This window comes from Hemiscyllium ocellatum, chromosome 29 (assembly GCF_020745735.1).
Source record: "Hemiscyllium ocellatum isolate sHemOce1 chromosome 29, sHemOce1.pat.X.cur, whole genome shotgun sequence".
NCBI lineage: Eukaryota > Metazoa > Chordata > Chondrichthyes > Orectolobiformes > Hemiscylliidae > Hemiscyllium > Hemiscyllium ocellatum.
The window spans coordinates 42,501,295-42,519,193 of record NC_083429.1 but is presented as its reverse complement, the minus strand read 5'-3'; positions in this window follow the sequence as shown (position 1 = coordinate 42,519,193).

The following is a 17,899-nucleotide window of genomic DNA, read 5'->3' as shown; positions in this document are numbered from 1 at the left end:
AACTTATGTTATATGTAAATAGTTTAGTTTATTCTATTTTATCTTCATTTGTTTTGCCTCATAAACTTCTGTTTGATTGGTAAAAGCGAATCTGCAATACTGTGCACTTCTGATTCAGTAAAAAGACCTTCCAAGTAAAACCAAACAAAAAATAAGACAAACTTCAGTTTGGGATTGACCCATTAATACAAAAGCTAATTTGTAACCAAAATGTTTTTTTTCAAGCCATAGGTGTTTCCCATAAACCAACAAAAACCTCAGGATTTTTCTATCTGTTTAGTTGTAAAATGCATCCAATAAAAACAAACCCCAATACTCTCCAGTGAGTCCTTCTCTCACATAACTTGCTTTGAAAGAATCACTGCAAAAATGGCTATAGAGAAGGGCTTTTGCCCGAAACGTCGATTTCGCTGCACTTTGGATGCTGCCTGAACTGCTGTGCTCTTCCAGCACCACTAATCCAGAATCTGGTTTCCAGCATCTGCAGTCATTGTTTTTACCTTATAGAAATGGTTAACAAGTTAATCGTTAAAGCTTTTCATAGACACAGACAAAATACACATTCCATTAGTTCAAAGTCTAAACTTTAAACATTATTAAAATATATATCAATCACACAGTCTACATCAGACAGTAAAATTGTTCAGTCAATTGTCCATAAATACCATCGATTGGATATAACATCTTCATGACCTTCGCTTTATCATAAGGTCAGAGTGAGGATGTTCTCTGAACATCACTCAATGTTCAACACCATTCATGACTCCTTTCAAAATGAAGCAACTCATCTTCAAGTGCAGGAAGGACCAGACCACAATAAGTAGGTGTAATATTCACACAAAACAGAGAATAAGATGTTCAAGCTGAGGGTGTGCTGCTGCTTAACTATGCTCTCAGATCTCTGCCCAACAAGAAACAGAAGTGAAAGGCTAAGAGAGCTCTTATATATATTTATTAAGTTCAAACATTGAAACAATCTTGCCCACCAGGTATTGCATTTCATGCACAATTCTTTTTGGGATTAAAGATTTGCTACAGTAGCAGTGCGGCCAAAATTATGGTTCAAGGTTATTTGTAAACAAACAACTTCGGTGCAACTTTCAGCCTCTGGTACAATTTTCTTTCAAGGATCTAACAACACAGTTGCTTGAAAGACATGAGTGAATTAGAGCAATATTTTGATTTTCATTTTTACAAGGAAAACCAAATATTCTAACATGGAAGTCCTCTAAGTTCTTTTTATCTTTACTTCAGTTCCATTTTCCATCAATTGTTTCCTTTCACTGGGGATAAGATTCTACAGACACGAAGAGATTTCTAGGTAACCATCTTTATACTTGAGCCTTGACAGCACATGTTAATGCAATCATCACTTATAACAGATCAAGATTATCAATCCTGGCCAAAAATTGCTCATTACTATTTGCTGTGTTATGTACAGCAACAATCATGTGAAGTTGAATGTGGTGACCATACATCTGTACAACTTTGCCAGTTCTGATGAGCAGGAAGCTCTGGATTTGTGCTGTCAGTTATCACTTACAAGGAAGAGCGTTCACTCATCAAATACATTCAATAGTAATGATTGGTCTTGGATTTTCTAACGGCTTCAGTGCCTAAGTGCTGCTTCCACACTCTTGTACAGTTTAGCCATACGACTTTACCAATAGCATTACAGGAATATGCATCTTTATCTATAAAGTACTGGTTGTAATGCTGTCAGATCCATCTGCACATGCCAGAAAGTAATGGCCACATTGACCTTGAAAGGCTTGTCTTTACAATGTTAATAATGATGCATGATTTACAGAAGAGACCGACTCTCACATCTTCATGAAAACAATGACCTTCTTACCCATTCTTTTCCTTGGATGGCAAACATTTCAAAGACACTTTTACTATTAACTTCTACAGTCAAAGATAAAACGTTCTCAACCCTATTTTCAAATCTGTCCATTCTTCCTTATCTCTGCATTCTCCTCCAGTCCCACAATTCTCCAATATGTCTGCCCTTTATAATCAAATTAAAAATCTCCATTTTAACATTCTTGTCTTGGTGTTTGTGCCTTTGGTTTCCTCAACCCCAGGCTAAGGAACTCCTTTGATAAATCTCCCAGTCTCTCAACCTATCTTTCTACCGATAATTTGTTTTCCATTATGATCTGGTTAATGATCTGTAGGCTTTAAAGAGCAATCCAACCTCCTTGTTAAAATAAAAATATGCCACAATATTTCACATTTTTTAAACAAAAACATTTTTGAATATAAAACTCTTCAGCAAAGCAACCATGGTTAGCAGAAGAATATGGTTTATAGCAGCATCTGATATGCACTCAGGTTTACTTGCTACATTTGTCAAGAATTCTCTCACAAGGCTCATGAATATTAAAATTATTTACTTCTGGAGGGACCACCCATGAGAATGTCATGGTCTATTGGAGAATGTTCCTCAGTTTTGGCTATTCTCAGGGGCAAACCTTTGATTTGCCTCCTCTTGATTGTGGATGCCTCGGTCCATTATTCTAGTTACTCTTCCAACTCTCTTGGTTGTTTTGTTTGCCACAAGATTCTTGGAGCTATTAGTTTCAAACTTGGCAGTCTTTCTGATTGTGGTTTCTCTGAAAGTTCAAACAGATTAACACAGTTTGGGAACCCGGCATATCTAGTGATCAATTATTTTGACAACTTTCTCCCATGAGCTGCAAACTGCACACACCGATTTCAACCCTCAACTACTATTCAGGTAGCTCCATATACATTACCTCAGTTTCAATTTCCAAGTTTCAGTTTCAGTTTCCTTACAGACGTCTTATGACCTTTTAACTCACCTCTCGCAGAGTGTTCAAGTAGCATTTCCAACTTTCTGCAGTTAAACCTTTAATGGTTATCAGGCAGAATTGATATTCTAAAGAGCATGAATCATAAATCCAACAATTCTTAAAAGCCAAAGTGCTACAGAAACTCAGCAGGTTTGGTAGCATCTGTGGGAAGAGAAACACAGTTAATGTCTTGAGTCCATAATGACTTTTTTTTGGAAATGAAGGGGGCAGAAAATGTGATGGTGGATGATGATTTTCACAGATGGTGCCAGACAAGGTGATCTACTTCATCACTTCCTGTATTTGTTGGGGACAGTTCCAATATTTTGTTTTTCCAACATAACCCACCACTTTGACCAAATTTTTGGCTATGTCCCTCAGCCCTCATATGTGACTTGATATCATATTTCTTCATTGACACGTCTGTGCAAGGTATTGTTGTGTTTAATTCTGTTAAAGGCTCCAAATATTGCTGGTTGCAGCAGCAAATTTGAATCTATGTTTCTGCAGTTGAGATTGGGTGCTTATTATGGTAGTGCTTTCCCTTTGTCCAAACTAGAAGCATTTTTACAGCAGCATAATTGCCACTGTACCAATTGAAATCAGTTCACTATAATCACTTGGAGGATGAAATTAGAGTTTTCATCAATAGCTGAGCAGGACATAAGCTCACAATTTCTTGATAGATATGACTGGCAAGTTCTCCACTGTTTATAAACTCACAACATCAAGCAGTTATCTGTAATATTAATGTTAAACACAAAGAACTTATCCATTACATTTTGTATGTTGGTATTATTTAAGATCAATGCGCTAATTGGACCTTACAACTGACATGTAAACATCACACATAATTTGCTACTAATTGCCAGCATAAAATCAGGTCACTAATTACCAAAATTTGTATCCAAATAACAATAGGAATGCACATTTTCAATATTAATGACTGTCTGTTGCTGTTGCTTGGCAACTGACAGATGGTGTTCGGCAATTTAACACTGAACCACATTATTAGTGATAAATGCTTCACCCCCTACCCAAACCTGCCTCTTTTTCCTTCACCTTTCACTTTATTTCCTTTTTTTTTCATGAGCCTCGTGTTGGATTCGGACTCTTCAAGTACTGGTTCTTGCTCCAAGAACACACCTTTCAGGCATAAGTGCAATTCTTGTAGGACAATTTTAGACCAGCCCAAGCCGGCTACAGGGCAGTTTGAAAGCACAGTGTGACTTAACATTGCTTCTGCTCTCCAAGAAGTGGTGGGGACACATTTGACAGTCAGCCCTGTCCTTCTTTCAAGAGTCAATAATGTTATTGGTGATTAAGTCACAATTAAAACCAATTGCCTGAGTGAGGAAACCAGTATATTGACGTGGGTCCGGAAGTGTCAATAGATTTGGGTTAATGCATGTTTCCTCGTCTTCCAGGGAGGACAGAAAAGATTCTCTCTTGGATTCAAAGAAATCTTGGGCCTCCTCTGCTGCTGGTGTCTGTTTCTTTTCCTTCCCTTCCAACTCTGTGCCAACCATCCATCAGATTGGGTTGCAGGTGGCCGCCTCTGCTCACCAGACATCGCACTTCCGCTGCTGCTTCCTGCTGGATTCATTTGGGAGGCTAACAAGATGCCTGAGGCCGAACGGCTGAAATCTCCAATCCAATGCCTTAAAGGTCCAATAGGTTTGCCAACCACCTTAGACATTCCTGATGAAGGGCTTATGCCTGAAACATCGACTCTCCTGCTTCTCAGAGGCTGCCTGACCTGTTGTACTTTTCCTGTGCCACATTTATTGACATTGGTCTCTGACTCAACCGTACTGTTTTTTCAAAAATATACTTTATTCATAAAAAAATCTTTGTATCTGTACATTGTCACGAATGCTGTTTGGTTCTGTACTCTTGTACATCAAGGAAACAAACAGAACATTAGACTTTGACTCTATTTGAAGACCCAAAGGTCCCTCTTATATATACAATACTAATATTTACATATATTTGAGAGACTGGGAGGGTCCAATATCTGAATGGACCTCCATTTACCTTCAGCAGGAAGAGTTCAGACAGTGGTCTTTCTCCACTGTATCTTGGTAGCAGCTGCCCTCAGCTTTAGTATGCCCCTCAGCATTAGCCCTGGACCTTGGAATGTGCCAATCTGCAACACCCAGTTGGGGTCAATTCCTTGATCTGGAAAACCAATAGGTTTTGGGCAGTCCAAAGAGCGCACCCTCCAGGTGCGTCTCAGTGTGCTGACCATAGAGCACAGAGTCCCGTGTCACTGAGCTGCTCGGGACAAGCTTCGACACCAACCACTGCATCTTTCTCCGGACTTCCTTTGCAAAGGCACATTCCCAGAAGGAAATGTGACAGTCTCAATCCCACTTTGAGGGCAGCTTGTTGCGGCGTAGACTGCCCTTCTTACCACCAGTCAAATGGACTCATCCATGCACTCTGCCCTCATTAATCACTGTTTTGCCCCATCTAGCTGCATCTGCTCCTCAGTGACCTTTTTCTGCCTAACAGATAACTCAGCCTGTCAATAAGGCTGACTGTCAGCTACAGAACCACAAATGAATATTGAAAACCACCCTGTGTTTAAATCCATCTGTTATTTCTGAGCAATCCAGTCTGCATCATAAAAATTGGCCATTCAGCCGAGTCTTATGTTTGTGTTCCACATAAGCCTTTCTCTTTTAACTTAATCAACATATCCTTCAATTCGTTTTCCATTTATATAATAGTCTTATTTCCCCATTAATGTACCAAAGTCATTTGCTTCCTTGTGGCAGTGTGCATACTTGCCATGATTTGGGTTATTATGATTGTTGTAAAAACAGATTATCAATGTTTGACTTTCATCATTTGACTTCAATACCTGAAACTTTCAGGAACTTACAGGCTGAGATCACCCAATAAGCTAAGGTAAACCACATGGAATATATGAAACTGACTGCACTGGAATGACCATTTTAATCAAGTGGTATTGAAGCTCAGTGAGGTGTCAATATCTTGGCATTTATTTTAACCGCACTTCATGATAAATTCACATACTGGAGAATGAAAGGTTACTTTTGGAATTCTCATTTCTAGAAAATGCTATAGTTCTGTTTTTTTCATCCTTTTTTTGATGTTTCTTATTGTACATTCTGAGAGACGAATCTTAAAGCGTAGGGAATTTTCTTAACAATTAAAGAAAAATGAGTGTAGTAATGATTTGCAATCTATCAGAATGCATTGTTGGGAAATGGGAACCTCATTAGTAATGAATAACATAGCTAAGAATGTCAAGTTCTCTGCAGGAGAATACAACAATTACCTCACACTTTAATCTGTGTTTTTCTTTAAAAATGCAATGAAACAAACAGAATTTCCATTACAGAAGACAAGCATGGATAAGGAAAAGATCTGAGATGCCTTTTTATTAAGCTTTCCTGCTGATTTCTGATTACGTTACAAAGAATATTTATTTGTCATTTTTAAACTTTTGCTGCTTATTCAAAGCAAACCGTGGGAATAGACAACCGTTGATAGCTGTGCCTTTGGCAAATTCATTAATGTTCCACATAGCATAAAGGGATTTTAAGTCTCGTTTGAATTTGCCTAGCTAAACTGTTTCATTTGTAGTAAACTGGAGGGTTGTTCAGATTAAAATCTATTTGGTGTACGTGGATCCACAATGCTGTCAGGCAGGGAGTTCCACTGTTTTAAACTAGTTTCACTGAAAGAATGATGATAGATTTCCAAGTCAGGATGGTGAGTAGCTTCATGGGGACCTTGCCAGTGGTGGTGTTCCCATGTATTTGTCACCCTTGTAGCCGAGGTTGTGGGTTTAGCAAATCTTCTCTTTGCATCTTGTAGGTGTTACATGCTACAGTGAAGTTGATGGCAGAGGGAGTGAATGTTTATGGATGTGACTCCTGTCAATGAGTTGCTTTATTCCGGCTGGTATTAAGCTTCTTGAGCATTGTTGTAAGTGAACTTAAGAGCTTCAGTTACCCGGGTAACTGGGGAATGATCTATAAATCTCTTGACATGGACCTTGTACATGATCAACAGACATTAGGGGAAGCAAGATGCGGAGCTTCTGCTTTTGGTGTTTTTTGAAGTAGGATCTTGTGGCTTCAAATTTCTTTGTTGTGCAGATCAAACAAAAACGTTTCTGAGTTATTAGTGTCAGATTGGTCACAACATCCCCTGTCAGGTTACACTTAATTCCTGCTAGGAGATCTGCTTTCATGATGTGCAGACTCATCTGTCTTGTGCTCCCCCATTAACTTTAGCTCAAGACACCCATCATGCAACTATACCTCATTTGTAGGACACCTTGTATCACCATCAACCAACTACCCTGAGGTTTCCAATCTTTCTGCTCACCGTCATGTTGCCCTCCAAAAGGGATCTCTGATCAAATGACCCAACAAGAAATGGCATTTCATTTTCTGGATGTTGCTTTCTGAGTTATTTTTGGTCTTGCAATTCCAAACATTTGTCAAGCATATAAATATCTCATAAATGGAACTTTTCACCTGCATGTGGCATCCACTTTTCAAAAGCTTCTGTTTAATTCCACAGATTTTCGCTTTGATTGACTGGTTTTCTGGGCCATACAGAGAAATGGATAGAATGACATTGTCTGTAGGTTTTCCTTGATGTAAGCTTAAGATCTCTTGTTAGTAGCACATCTCACATAATTACATTTCCCTTCATGAGACTTTGGACTTGGCGTCTCACATCTTTCATTAGTTTTTCTCTTACTTTGACCTACTTGTCCTCTTGCTGCAGTGTAACACCATCCATTTCAATCATTACTCTTGTTTCTTATATTTGTTCTGACTACTAGTATTTTTGTTTTTTTTGTTGTTGTGATAAGTTGCAACATTATAGCAGGTAAATCCCTCTTGTCCATGTTAGCAAACACTAAATGGATGCATGTGAAATCCCTCCTGGCATTTTAATTTAATTATCAACTCACTTAAAACATGACACAATGTTTGCTCACTAATGTGGCCAAACATTATTGAAAAGAAGCAAACACAATAACAAACTCAAGATGATTTAAATTTGAACCCTTGCTGGGAAACCGAATCAAAATAAAACTGGATCTTGTATATCATAAGAAAACACCAGCTTTTCTCAGAACAAGAACAATTAAACCATTGTAAAGTTTGTCTAATTAAATTCATGTTTTACCGACCCACTGAATTACCAGTTGGAATAAATATTTGGGTCTACTGCAACACCTGCAGCCCAAGGTGACCATGGCACTGTTATTTGAATCTCAGTTTTATTGGGCAAAATATGATAAAGCAAACAATCTATTAAAATGTAACACCCTCAACATCATTAGAATTTCATACTTCAGAAATGCAAACAGAGTGAAGCTTCTTATCTCTGTCACTCAAAGTTTGCCATAGTGTCTCTTTAAACTGTAAGGCAGTGAGAACATAGACATGATGCTATTGTGTTGATGTATGCTAATATGCCCTCAGATATGTTACATTGTAACAGAGCACTGAGATAGACTGGGGCCCACTTACAACCATCGAATAATTAAGTGCAGAGTCAGTGATATTATCTCTATAATCAACAGTTGCAAGTCTGTGTTACTCAGTTTGTCCCCATGCAAAGCATTATCCAATTTCGTTTATCTTGGGAGAGATGGAAAATGATACAACGTCCAATCCTGTACTTGATCTGAAGATGTCAGAGTTGTAAGATAATTCATTGCTTTTACCTCTGAAGTGATTGAAATATGATGTGGACATGCCGTTGTTGGACTGGGGCTGGACAAAGTCACAAGTCACAGAACACAGAGGTCAACTTCACCTGACAAAGGAGCACCTGTAGGACTATTACCTGGTATTCTGGGACTTCTGTGATTGGAATAAATTGACATAAAAGTATTGACAAAGAAGGTTTGAAAAAAAATTGTTCCATGGTAGAGGTGGAAATGCTATGGTGGATAAAGGTCAAGGGTGAGATACAGGGAAAAGGCAGGACAAACAAGATAAGGGTGACATGATGGGAAGGGGAGGAAGAGAAAAATGGTTTCAGAGATGTAGAAGAAGAAGTTTTCCAAACAGAAAGAGGTGACAAGAACTAGGAAAAGAGAGAAGTATCACAACACAATGTATGAGAATGAGACAAAAGAATATTGTATGAATAGAAATAATGACCTTATAGAGGTTTACAAAATTATGAGGGGCATGGAAAGGATATTTAGACAGTCTTTTCCCTGGGATTGGAGAGTCCAGAATGAGAGACCATAAGTTTAGGGTGAGAGGAGAAAGATATAAAAGAGACCTAAGGGGCAACTTTTTCACACAGATGGTGGTACGTGTATGGAATGAGCTGCCAGAGGGTGTGGTGGAGGCTGGTACAATTGCAACATTTAAGAGGCATTTGGATGGGTATATGAATAGGAAGGGTTTGGAGGGATATGGGCCAGGTGCTGACAGGTGGGACTAGATTGGGTTGGGATATCTGGTCGGCGTGGACAGGTTGGACCGAAGGGTCTGTTTCCATGCTGTACATCTCTATGACTCTATGACTCTATGAATTAAAGTGGATGCAATAACAGGGATAGACATAAAATCAAGAATTTAACAACAAAAGCTTCATTTTGCCCTTTGTTGCCTCCACATGATAGGCTTTATTTTGAAGAATGAGCTAGATTGAGCTCTGAACTAAAAGGATCACAGCAAAATAAGTATTTATCCACAAAATAAACACTAAAAGCTTTGAACTCAGAAGTTCAATAACTGACTATTAATGTAAGTGCTTCAGTCCCATCTAACAGAGCTCCATGAAAAGATTGGCATTAACACTTTGAAAGTGGACTCCAATTTATAACTGCACCTCCTACTGACTTATGCAAAATTAACAAAAAGGCCCTTTACTCTGTGGTGCCAATTATTAAATTAAAATGAGAGAATCTCAGAGAATCTTTCGATCATTTTTTCATCACCCGAACTTTGGGAATCAAACAAAGACTTGATGTTGTTTGGTTATTTATTTAGCTGTTGAAATGTAACTGCAGTTTTCCAAACTGTAAAATGTTTCAAGCATCTTCACAGTAATTTTCCAAGTCCTCGAGTGCCAAGAATCAATAGGTAATACCATTAAGTAGCAAAGGTCATCATTAAAGACAACAGTATAAATGCACAGAGGCACAGGGCAGGAAAACACTAGTAACTTTCTTTTCTTTCCTATTGAACAAGTTATTTTCTTTTCCTCTTTAATGTCACCCTGTATATGTCAACCACAAATCAAAGGCCATTCAGGGAACTTCCTCCCAGTTGTCAGCCCTTTAAATTGAATTTCAATGTTTTATCAGATCAGAATTCTGTGGATCCTTTTCCCACCATTTGTTTTGCAAAGCCTTAAAATATTTTCAATGGTTGGCTATTAAACTACATGTATAGAAACTTCTACTGTATTAAACACACACACACACACCCTGTTACCTGGTGTTTTGCTTGTTAGAGAGTTTTCTTCAAGGGTGTAGTGAGCAACCAAGCTCTGAAATCTTACCTGTGGTTCAAGTTTGCTTCATGTCTGCTTCATTCTCCTTCCAGTCATTTGGAGGGTGTATTGGTGGGAATGCTAACCTGAATTTACTTTTTTCTCTGAAGACCTTATTTATGCCTGTTCTTGGGTTGACCATGAATCCTCAGCAATGGCACCACTGGATAATACCACTCCATCTATCCAAATGAGTTTTGTGTGATTGGTGTAAACTAACTGAGATGATGGAGGGAAAAGAAGTGAGACTGATGATTAGAAAGATATTACGATTCAATTGTAAAACAAAAGTATCTTTATTCCACCAGTCAGGATTTTTCCCATAACATATTCAAAGACAACCAACCAATAATTAATTCCAACCAGGGCAGCCTGAGTCAAACACAGAATGCTGGAGAAATGCAGCAAGTCTGGTATTGTGTGTGGAGAGATAAACAGGGTTAATATTTTGAGTCTGCTATGACTCTTCTTCAGAACTGGTTCGAGAGTCATAAGTATCAGAACAGGAAGCAAATAGACATTTAATTCATAATACATATCTGCCCACTATGACAGACAACAGACTGCACAATGAAGCTTCAGAACCCAGCATACTAATTTTATAAGAATCACATCCCATTATGTTGTACATCTGCCAAAGCATTATCTCAATGTCTGAAGATAATATTCTGATGTGCATCCTTTGTATTTATCATAACACATTTCCTATTTTTACATGGAAAAAGGAGATATTGTATTGGTCTCAAAAAGACACTAAACATTAAGACAGCTAGAAGAATAAGAGGTGTCTAACTTACTCTCTGTATAGTCATTCAGTGAGCAGTTAAAAAGTCAGTCAGTATGCTAGTCAGCCAAGATTAGACTGGTGCTGGAAAAGCACAGCAGGTCAGGCAGCATTCAACGAGCAGGAAAATCGATGTTTCGGGCAAAAGACCTTCATCAGAATGCCTGATGAAAGGCTTTTTCTCGAAACGTCGACTTTCCTGCTCCTCGGATGCTGCCTGACCTGCTGTGCTTTTCCAGCACCAGTCTAATCTTGACTCTGATCTCCAGCATCTACAGTCTTCATTTTGCCATGCTAGTCAGCCGGTCAACTATGTAAATGGTAATCAAAGTATACTTATAAGCCAAGAATGTAAATGCAAATCTGAGATTTCCTATTAATGTACATATTTAGTTGACATTAAACTTCTGAATATCTGATTCAATATGAACTGGACTGTCTGTTGTATATATTATATAGATAACATATGGAAAGCCACAAATCACTCTTGCTATATAGTATGGCCTATAAAGTACTTTTTAATAATTTATCAAGCTTAAGGTGCAAATTGAGGTTGTTTGTTTTAGTTTTCGGACTGCTGATCTCATAACGTAAAGAATCAAAAGCTAAATAAGTAATAATCCATTACATCAAAATGCCAGTTCTAGAGCAGAGAAATGTAATTTTCTCTTCAAAATGTTCTTCCAAAAAAAAATTAAATTTAGTAAACTAGAAGTGTTGGGATTACATTTTTGTGCATTATTTTTATTACTCACTCTTGTAGATGGTGAACAGGCTTTGGGGAGTCATGAAATGAGTTACTTGCTGCAGGATCCCTGGTCTTTGGCCTTCTCTTTTAGTTGTATTATTTATATATCTAGTGCAGTTCAGTTTATGGTCAATGGGAACTTGCAAGAGGTTGATAGAGAAGAATTCAGTGATGGTAAGGCCATTGAATGTCAATGCTTAGATACTCTCTTGTTAGAGGTTGATATTGCCTGAGACTTGTGCAGCACATATGTTATGTGCCCCTAGTCAGCCCAAGCCTGAATATTGTCAAGGTCTTCCTGTATTTGAATTAAATTACTTCAGTGTCTGAGGAGTCATGAACAGTGCAGAACATTGTGCAATCATCAGAAAGCATTCCCACATTTGACCTTATCATGAAGGGAATGTCATTCGATGAAGCAGCTTAAGATGGTTGGGCCATCTTGGTGAAAACAAAGCTTTGATGTTTTTTCCCAACATGAAGACATTGACACGTTGCTGGAGTCAGCTTTGATCATTCTGAATGGAAACAAGGGAAGAAAGATGGGCAGGATATATAATGGATTGCCATTTTGCTGTCATAAAGAAAGGAAGTTGAAGGAAGAATAGGGTACATGAACATGAACTATCATATCCGCACTTCCATACCAAAGTTACTGTCCTGCCCAGCCTTCAGTTCCCAATTTGTCTTAAATAGTTTGTCTTTCAATTTACACATAGGACATGGACGTTGTTGGCTGGCCAGCATTTATTGCCCTTGGCAAGGTGATAGTGAGCTGGCTTCTTGATTTGCTGCAGTGCACATGCTGTAAGTTTACCCACAATGCCTTTCGGCATCTCAAGGTTTTGACCCAGTGACAATGAAGGATGTCAATATAATTCCAAGCCAGGATGATAAGTGGCTTGGAGGGAAACTTATAGGTGGTAGTGTTCATAGGTATCTACTGTTCTTGTCCTTCATGAAGAAAATTGTCATAAGTTTTAAACTGAAATACAATCATAAAGTGCAGCATTCATCACTCTGTGGGGCAGAAATTCCACAAATTTACAATTTGCTGAGTGAAGAACTTTCTCCTTACTTCATTCCAAATTTGAGACCTCTATTTTGAATCTCTGATTCTAAAATCTAGAGTCTGTATCTTGGAAAAACAATCTCTCAGCATCTATCCTGTTAAACTCTAAGACATTTCAGTAAGGTCAGCTCTCATTCTTCTGAAGTCTAGAGAATGTAGATCCATATAAGTTAATTGTTCCATAACAGGCAGTCTTCTCATCTGAGGAATCAATATGGTGAACACTTATTGTATCCTCTCTACAGTTATATTTATATTATTGCACAAGACAAATTTCCACCTCTATGTTTCACAACATAACTGAATTATGATTAGGAGTATACTAAAATCAAAGTTCCACCACAAGCAAACTTGTACATACTTCAGTTTAAGCCTTGGGATATTTCGATAAATAAATGATTGGTGAATGATTATTGAGTTTCGCTGTTGAGTATGTTGGATTTGGGATGTTGACCAGGAAGAAAGATGCTGCATAAATGACAAAAATGAATTATTTATTCTAAGACTCATGTCATACTAGAAAATGAATCCTTCCTGTTCCTTTATCCTATTTATAATACAATAATAATAGTAATCATAAATTAAGAATTTTAGTTTAGCATAGTTCAGGTCTACCAGTATAGATTGTATCTCCATAATCTGTCAGCTTTGATACTGAATCTTTGTCAGAGCAGGACATTTGCTGGTCTGCGGGAGGTCAGGTGGTAGGCCCCAAATAATTATAAATGAAATGCACAATACTCATTTGGTGACATGGTCAGTGGCAGAAGTCCTGATGAAACTTTCTCAAGCTATTAAAAAAAATTCAACAGATGAACATTTTATTTCACAATTGAGAAAATTCCCCACCTTGACATGTATTTATTAAATGCTTAATAAACAAATGGTTTTGCAGCTGGACACCAGAAACAGCATTTGGGAAGGCAAACTGGACAATGTTCAACAAGGAGTGTGATGTGAATAAAGATCAGTATAAAGCCAGTAGATATTGTTACAGGGAAAACTGTGGTACTGTGGCACCACGGAAGTTAACGGGTTCCATGAGTTATAAGCTGCATTTGTATAACATCTTTGTGTTAAAACATCCCAAATTATTTTTGAGGAGCATGAAGAGATGATCATAGAAGAAAAATCTGATAATCTTTGAACTTCAACCTTTGCTGAAACAGTATGCCTGAATTTTGCATTCACAACTTAAACTTCACAAGTTATGATTCTAATCTCATGGATGAAACTTGATCTGACAGGACTGATTTTGCAGTCTGTCTTACTGCAAATGTTAAATAATTGAGTAGGATACATAAAAGACTGTTCAATGTTCTACCTGTTACCAATTGTTAATGAATACATTTTGACAAGCTGCTAACTTCTGTTCTATTCTGCTCTAAGTTTTCTTTCATTTCTATTAATATTTATTGGTATAAGAAATCAAAGTGCAAAACTAAACAATATTGATTAATGCTGAACTAAAGGTTATATTCATTTTCATGAACGATTCGATTATGTTATATTACGCCACTGCTAAATTAAGAAATTGTATTATTCATATAATGCCTTTCTCATTCTCTGCATGCCCCAAATCCAGCCAATCACTTTATAGTTTCAGTCTCTGTTAGCTTGTAGATTTTGTGTTAACCAATTTGTACAACTTAGACTAAATATCATTGCAATGATGATCAGTTATTCTGTTTTGTTGGTTGAGGGATAAATGATGACATGGACATCAACAAGACTTTCCTCTGCTTCATGGACTAGTGCCATGGATCTTTAATTTCCACTTGAATAGGTTTTGGTTTAGCTGAAAGACTGCAGACCTTGCGCAATGTACACTTGCTTAGTATTGCACTAAAGTGGCTGACAGCTGCAATTCTCATGTTCATGCCCCTGGGTATGGTTTAAATTAAAAAAAAGGTTGAAAACAAGACCATCAATAATACTCTAACTGGCATAAAATTCACTAAAGAGGAGGAAAACAACAACAAACTGCCATTCCTAGATGTCGCAGTAGAGCAAACAGCCAATGGGGATCTTCAAACCAGAGTCCACAGGAAAACAACACATGTGGACCAAATATTGAACTACAGAAGCAATCATTCTAACATTAACAAATGAAAATGCATTAGAACATTATTTCAATGAGCCACCACACACTGCAACGCAGAGGAACTACGAACAGCAGAGGAAAATCACCTATACAGTGTATTCAAAAACAACAAGTACCCAACAAACACAGTCTGCTGATTTCTCGGCAACAAACCCAAACAAGTAGACAAAACACGTCCAGAAACCCTAGCCACTCTCTCCTACATCGAAGACATTTTGGAAATGACTGCCAGACTACTCAGACCTCTTGGCATCATGGTACCCACAAACCCACCAACACACTAAAACAGCAACTACTGAACTTGAAAGACCCTATACAGACAACAAGCAAAACTACTGTCATTTACAAAACACCTTGCAAGAAATATAACAAACACTACATTGGACAAACAGGTAGAAAACTAGCCACCAGGATACATGAACATCAATTATCCACAAAAAGACATGACCCTCTTTCACTAGTATCCTCACATACGGATGAGGAAGGACACCACTTCGACTGGGATAGCACATCCATCCCAGGACAAGCCAAACAGAGACATGCACGAGAATTTCTAGAAGCATGGTATTCCAATTGGAACTCTATCAACAAATACATTGACGTGGATCCCATTTACTACCCCTGAGAAAAAGAACAGGAAATAGCATCACCAGAGGAAATTATGTCACAAGAGGCAATGGCATCTCCAACCCAAGCAACTGAAGATGTTACCTAGCTTGATGATGAAACATCTGAAAATGAATCTTCCAACTCAGCTAGCAAACCTACATCCAGAACCTCAACCAAATCTTCTCAAAACCCTCTAAGGTTGAAAACAACATATCTTTATAAAAGCTATAAACCCATATTCCGTCTATTATTCTCCAACCATAATATGCTTTTCCAAATTATTTATTTGCCCTATTTGCAATGGAATTCAAATTGTATATTACAATTCACAATGGCTTGACTAGGAATCAGCTTAGCCCATTCACTAAAGTATGGCATAAAAGTTCAAAGTGCAACAAAATATTTCTGAGAGGTAACTTGTAAAAAATATATTAATGGGAAAAACAAATGCTCTGCACAAGAAAATGTTTGCCCGGAAAAGACAATTGACAAAAGAATTCTGCATTTTCATACAGGTCGCTTTCTTACTTTGTAACTAGACTGCCATTTCCAATAAAGGGATCTATGGACATAAATGTGATAGAAACATTGTTGTTTTTTAGTAGCTTTCTAAGCCTAGATTATTACGATTGTCTTAGGTACCTAAATTTTTCAGATGCCTTTTGGCTTGACAAACATCTCCAATTAATGAACAGAAAGCTGGATTTTATTGCATATTACTCCAGAGTGCTTGAATATTGTCAACACTCCACAACTGGTGGTCATTCCTTTAGCTACCAAGTCTCTAAACTCTGAGATTTCCTCTGCGACCTGTCCACCTCAATCTCCATCAAGATATTCTAAGATCTACCTTTCTTTCTTGAAGAGGTTCCTTGTAATCTTTATCTTTAACTAAACTTTTAGTGAGCTTTGTGGTTCTGTGGCATATATTGTTTTATAATGCTTCAGTTATGTGCCTTGGATTGTCTTCCTATCTTAATAGATCCATTGTCAACATTTGTTGTTGTGAAATATGTGAAGCCTAGAAATCAGCAGATCAGTTGTATCCATTTCAAAAAAAGGTTGGATCTGTTATATTGGTACCTGAGCCAAATGATGTCAATTAAACACATTAGAATTTCTACTTCATCAGTGGTATAGAATTGTTAAATGGGAATAAATTTCAACTAAACTTGCTCACGTTGTAAAGTGTGTTTTCTTCCCTCAATAGCTTTGTTGAGTAAACATAAACAGCACTAGTACTGCACTATGTTTTACTTTTTTTTAGTTTGAAGAACTGTTTTCCTGAGAGAGAAAAAAAATCATTCCTTTTAAGAGTGGTCATTCAAAACATTACTGCTTATGGCCTACCTTGCAATAACTCACATTCATTCATCACTTTTACTCACTGACCTGAAATGGCTCCCAGTTAAGCAAGGTCCCAAATTTAAGTTTCTTATCCTTGCTTACAAATCCCTCCATGGGCTGTTCTCTCCCTACTTATGAGAAATCCAGCCTCAGAGATATCTGGGCTCCTATGATTCTGGCCTCTTGAGCCTCCCTGACTTAATCACTGTGTCATTGGTATCTATAGTTCAGCTGGCTAGGCCCAAAATTCTGGAATCTTCTTCCTAAACCTCTGTGCCCCTCTTCTTTAAGATACTCCTCAATACCTTTTTGATCAACCATTTGGTCATTGTCATTGATATCCCTTTCAATAATTTGGTCTCATCTTTTGCATTGTAATGCCCTGTGACATTTCTGCTCCTTTAACATGGTTATAGTTTCCTTGGTTTTATTTTCAGAGAGGTTGTAAAAGACACAGACTCCAAAAAGTCTAAGTTGAAAGGTTTGAAGGCTAGTTTGATTTTTAGTACCAGTCACTGCCACAGGCTTTTTAAGTGTTAAAAAAACACACTTGTACAATGAAATGGGAGTGGCCAGTTCTCCCAGCTCAGCTTTTCTCTGGTTTGGTTTTAGCACAGCAGAGTTGAAAAAGTCTGCTGGACCCCAGAGCAGCAGGTCCAGGCTGATCCTCTTCTCTCCCTCTGGCTTCTCTTCTGTAAGACCCTGGGTTTGATTTTACCTTTTACACCAAAGTCTGTTTTTGAGGATTGTTACAACTATTGGGAACAGCACAATTAAGTTGGGATAATCTGTTGGGTCTTTAGATAGGCTAAGTTATTCAGTATTCTGTTCTCTTTTGTGAGTTTCATTTGGTAGTCTTGCAAATAAATTTAGATTTGATTAAAACTAATTTTTTTGA